The sequence below is a fragment of the Hemicordylus capensis genome, chromosome 3 (genome assembly GCF_027244095.1).
Source record: "Hemicordylus capensis ecotype Gifberg chromosome 3, rHemCap1.1.pri, whole genome shotgun sequence".
NCBI classification, from domain to species: domain Eukaryota; kingdom Metazoa; phylum Chordata; class Lepidosauria; order Squamata; family Cordylidae; genus Hemicordylus; species Hemicordylus capensis.
The window spans coordinates 292449887-292455791 of NC_069659.1; positions in this window are offsets into that span (position 1 = coordinate 292449887).

A 5905-nucleotide genomic window follows, 5' to 3' on the forward strand; every position below is an offset into this window, starting at 1 on the left:
GAAAAATCATGAGAGGGCTTAGTATCAGAAGCAAAGCAAGCTGCCAAACTAAAAGTAAGGATGCTCAGAACCCAGGGTGTGATCCGAAACACCAAGTGCTTCCTGAAAGGCAAAAACCCAAAGGGAGATGTCTGGGAAATAAAGGGAGGAAAATGTTCCGGTCACTTAAGCAGAGTACGTGCACTTAAGCTGATTTAGTTCCATTGGTTCCTGTCCAATACTGATTACAATTCTTCATAGCCAACACATGTTTATGTTAGTTCAGTCTGAAACCACAATGCCTAGGGACACACACTCCCAGTGGGCCATGTGCTCACTGTCCTTGCATTGGCTAGGAGCCCAGTCAATGGGAAGAGGATGAGCTGAACTGGGTGAGTGGCTGAAGGAGGCGGTGGCAGCTGCAGGTGGCTGGTGGCAGCAGCGGTGGGAGCCCCAACAAGGAGGAAGGGGGTTGCTCAACAACTCCTCCCGGATGTTCAGCAATGTCAGGATGCAGGGTGTGACAGGTTCTTGGAACCCCTCTGCCCTAGTAGAGCTTCACCCCTGCCTGAGCCAATGAAGAGTTGAGACTCCCTGAGGTAACAGGGATTCTTTAGGTCAAACACACATGCTATGTTCAAGGGGATTTAAGGAGGCTCTTCCCCCATGGAGTAAAGTAAAAGTAAAGTTGTGCCGTCAAGTCAGTGTCGACTCCTGGCGACCACAGAGCCCTATGGTTTTCTTTGGTAGAATACAGGAGGGGTTTACCATCATCTCCTCCCGCACAGTGTGAGATGATGCCTTTCAGCACCTTCCTATATTGCTGCTGCCCGATATAGGTATTTACCAGCGGGGATTCAAACCAGCAACCTCCTGCTTGCTAGGCAAGTCATTTCCCCACTGCGCCATTAGGTGGCTTCCCCCATGGAGTAGGAGCTAACAAATTCAGATGAGATTCTCATTTCCCCTGTGCCAGAAAAGTATACATTATTGAAGAAGTGTGATATCCTGCAGGAAATAAGTATAATGAGGATGTGACCAACTCATTGCCCTTTCCCCAAGCTGCTGTTAACTTCAAAGGGGGAAACTTAATTACTCCCTCCTCCTTTTTTTCCATGCAAAAAATAAAAGCCTCTCCCCAGAGGCCACCAAGATAAGCCCCATTATGATGGATCTTGGTATGTGTGCATATGTGGGTGGTGGTGGTGAGTGTGAGTGTGTGTGGGAAGGGGTGAGAAGCAAGCCCTTCATAGTTTGTATATGCATTTTCTTTTTTAAAAATAACAGCAGCAGGGGCCCAGATCAAGATCAGCACCACAGCATGAAGGAGTGGGGTTATCTCTTTCCTCCTGCCTGTGGTGTCAAAGAAAATTCTCCCACAGCTGTTATTTGTCCCAGATGTGAAGCTGCCATTAGCACCAACAGCAGCTACCAACAAAGGCAAGTTCTGATAACTGTAATATGTCCTCATGACACAAACATGCACATCTCAACTAAGTCAAAGAGCACAAAAAATAGTTGTGGTCTGACAAACACATAAACAGAGAAGTTGCAGCACAATGCGTTGCCACTCTGTTCAGCTTGTGTGTGGATTAAATGGAACTTCTGGAAAGTCACAAACTTAAAAAAAAAAAAAAAAAGGCCTTGAGGGAAGTAAGATAAATACATGTTTACAATAGGCTACTGCCTACTGATAACCCAAAGCTAGTCTAAACTGAGTTCTTGTGCAAAACGTACAGTTTTGCTGTGGCGCTCAGCTCTCACTAAATATTTGTGGAGTCCCCACATTACATTTGTGGAATCTCTACATTACCTGAAACTTAGCTTGCAGTGTTCTCTTGTAGATTTTTGATTGTCAGTAATAGCTATCAGGTTGCCTCAGGGTTCGAAGGCTGGTACTCGGAGTACTACGTGCTTTTAGGATGGATGTGTCTGCATGGTACTTTCTGTAGCGACTGGATGTGCCCATTGCAACTCCGCAGGCCCCAGCAGTAGGCACTCTGGCCTACAATCCACTTGGAGTGCTGCAGGAGGACCCATCCAAGCAGTGCAGTCTGCCTGTTGTGTTTTCTGCGACTGATGCAATGATGTCCTGCTGTTCTCTGAAAAAGAGTTTTATGCCCAAAGTGCATTGGGCTCACTTCAACAACCTTTTCCCTAGTTGCTGCTGAAGTCCCTTCCTTCAGTATTATTTTTATTGTGCTTTGGTACAACCCTGCAATTTGTCTTCTTTCTGAGATAAAATTTGAACCAGGAACTTCACAGTTTCTAGCTCAATCTCTTAATTATGTTTCACTAGTTCCTAGAAGTAGTTCAGGGGAAGTTCAAATCCAGTCCCCCATTACTACAAATAATGCAGTCAAATTTCCAGCATTTGAGGAAACTGGTTGGACAGCACATTTCGAGTGAAATGGATGAGCCTTGTCCTGGTAAATCTACCTTGATAATGACAGCAGAATTACCCCTGTCAAATAAATACAAGCATCCAAAGCCAGAAAATAACCTCACCAAACACACACACACACACACACACACACACACACAATTTCCTGTACATGTAATTGTAGGCAGTTCCTCTTTCACCCAAGGGTTAACAGGGAATCAAGGTCCAAGTCCATAAGGATGACGGGCTTTTTTAGTCATCTGAGGAAAAAATAACCATTGTAAAGACTTGTCAGCAACTGGGGAGGGGAAGAGAAACTGGATGGTGGAAATATGCTATACTTGCACTCAAATAACTGTTGAACCTAGTACTACTACCATTTATACCACTTTTCAACAAAAAAAGGGTTCTCAAAGCAGACTAAATAGAAAAAGAAGAAGGTTCCCTGTCCCCAAAGGACTCACAACAATCTGAAAGTAACACAAGGTAGACACCAGCAACAACCATTGATGAGATGCTATGCTGGGGCTGAATAGGGTCTGTTGCTCTTGCCCTGCTCAATATAGATTTTGTCAAAGCTGCCTTTTTGCTTAGCACAGCTATAGTTGTAGTTAGGCAGATTTAGGCTGGTTATCTGAAAATATTTCCCAACTGTAAGAACAATTGACCAAGGATGCAAATTTCTTTGGGAAGTTGTTGAGGCCTCTTCTCTGGAAGGTTTTTTAATAGTGTGGATTTGTTAGGTATGGTGTATTTTAGAGAGTCTTGTGGCAGAAGATGGATTAAGATAAGCAATATGGCCCGCTGGCTCCTTCCAATACCATATTCTGCATTGATTCCATTATACAGCATCCTTGATATCCTCTCTGGAGTTTGCATATAGTATTAACTCATGTTGTGGTGGGTTCTCTCTCATACGATATGCATCAATATTTTAAAAAATGACAATTTGTTCCAAATGCTCCTTTTCTCCTTTTTCCTCTTTTGCTCCAGGGTGTAGCAAACGAGTTCCACTATAAGTATGCAGGATCAACAATAATGATAATGAGCAATTGGCATAAAGATGGATTCTACTGATAACTGAATCAAGATAAATTCAGTTGAGATTCAGTTTGTTGATAAAGAGCAGACACCACCACCACCTGTGGGTGTTACCACTGGAAATAAAAGAGTAAAAGATGGTAGGAGGGTCAAAAATGGATCTCATAAGAAATATTCTTTACTGGGGTGAGATGGAGTACCTTACACACGTGGACAAATTTGTTGGTACCCTTACAGCTCATTGAAAAAGTGTTTTATGCCTCCTGAAAAATGATTAAATGAAAAGCAATTGTCCCATGTATACTTGCATGCCTTTGATATATCATTGAGTAAAGCAAAGCAAAGCAAGTGTGAAAAGAGATAAAGTATTGCTTATTCTACAAAGATATTCTAAAGTGGCCTGGACACATTGGTTGGTACCCCTAGAAAAGATCAGAAATAATTGGAATAGAGTGATTTTCCAAATTAACTGTTTTCTTTCATTAGTATCACACATGTCTCCAATCGTGCAATCAGTCATTCAGCCTATTGAAATGGAGAAAAGTAGTGACTCTGCTGTTTGGTATCATCGTGTGTCCCACAATGAACATGGACCAGAGAAAGCAAAGGAGACAGTTGTTTGAGGAGATCAGAAAGAAAATTATAGACAAGCATGTTAAAAGCAAAGACTATAAGACCATCTCCAAGCAGTTTGATGTTCCTGTGACAACAGTTGCAAATATTATTAAGAAGTTCAAAGTCCATGGGACTGTAGCCAACCTCCCTGGATGTGGCTGCAAGAGGAAAATCGACCCCAGAATGGGCAGAAGGATAGTGAGAATGGTAGAGAGAAAGCCAAGGACAGCTTCCAAAGAGATACAAGCTGAACTCCAAGGTCAAGGTCCATCAGTGTCTGATCGCACCATCCGTCGCTTTTTGAGTGACAGTGGGCTCAATGGAAGAAGACCCAGGAGGATACCACTGTTGAAAGAAAAAACATTAAAAAGCCAGACTGGAATTTGCTAAAATGCATCTTGACAAGCCATAATGCTTCTGGGAGAAAGTCCTTTGGACAGATGAGACAAAACTGGAGCTTTTTGGCAAGTCACATCAGCTCTATGTCCACAGACGAAAAAATGAGGCTTTCAAAGAAAAGAACACCATACCTACTGTGAAAAATGGAGGAGGCTGGGTTATGTTTTGGGGCTGCTTTGCTGCACCTGGCACGGGGTGCCTTGAATCTGTGCAGGGAACTATGAAATCTCAAGACTATCAAGACATTCTGGAGCGAAACGTACTGCCCAGTGTCAGAAAGCTCTGTCTCAGTCACAGGTCATGGATCCTCCAACAGGATAATGACCCAAAACACACAGCTTAAAGCACCCAAGAATGGCTAAGAACAAAGCATTGGACTATTCTGAAGTGGCCTTCTATGAGCCCTGATTTGAATCCTATCGAACATCTATGGAAAGAACTGAAACATGCAGTCTGGAGAAGGCACCCTTCAAACCTGACACAGCTGGAGCAGTTTGCTCAGGAAGAGTGGATCAAACTACCTGTTGACAGTTGCAGAAGTCTCATTGGGAGCTACAGGAAGCGCTTGTTTCTAGTGATTGCCTCTAAAGGTTGTGCAACAAAATATTAGGTTAAGAGTCCCGTCATTTTTGTCCATGCCATTTTCATTTGTGTTATTATTTAAAATATTCTGTTGCATCCAAACTCTAAAGCAAAGTCTGATTTTTGTTAAATGAGGAATAAACAATGATGGGTGCCAATTACTTTTGTCAGTTTCAAATTATTTCAGAGACAATTGTGGGTTTTTCTTTTTTCATGGAGGAGTACCAACACATTTGTCCAAGTGTATATCACACAAATGACAGAGAAAAGCAGACAAGCACAGTTATTTGTTAACCTCTTTATTAATCTGGTATACGCTGTTCCTGGTGAACGATTTACAAGGATCACTTAACAAACCAACGCTGGACAGCTACAATGAAGACTAAAAATTCCATTGATTTTAGTAGCTCTCAATTAAATTAAATAATTCAAGACATTACAAAGTCCAGGAGAACTGCTCATTGGTGCTATTCTTCTATGATCTGTGAGGGAAAGCAGCTTCTGCCAATGTTAGACAAACATGGAGTTCTTTTGTGTGTTTCTTAAAGAACAGCACAGCAGAACTAGCAGAACTTAATTTGCATGATGTTTAACTTTTCAGCTCATAACAGGTGCATATTTCTCAGGCACAAAGGGCTGAAGGCTTTAGAAAACAGAGCTTTCTGGGAGAAAACGAACACGTTGAAAGTTGTGTGTTGCATTTTCAGAGCTGAACTTATATTGACAGGACCCTGGAGGCCAGTGACAGAACAAAACGAGTTCAACAGTCTTTGAGTCACTAGAAGATTTTTTTAAAGAAGAGGGAGACAGGAGGGAGGTGCTCCAGGGTTTATCAGATCTGAGATCTGTTTGTTTTGCTTGATCCCAACGAACCCTCTATTTAAGGTCAGTGATGGGCAGTGTGTT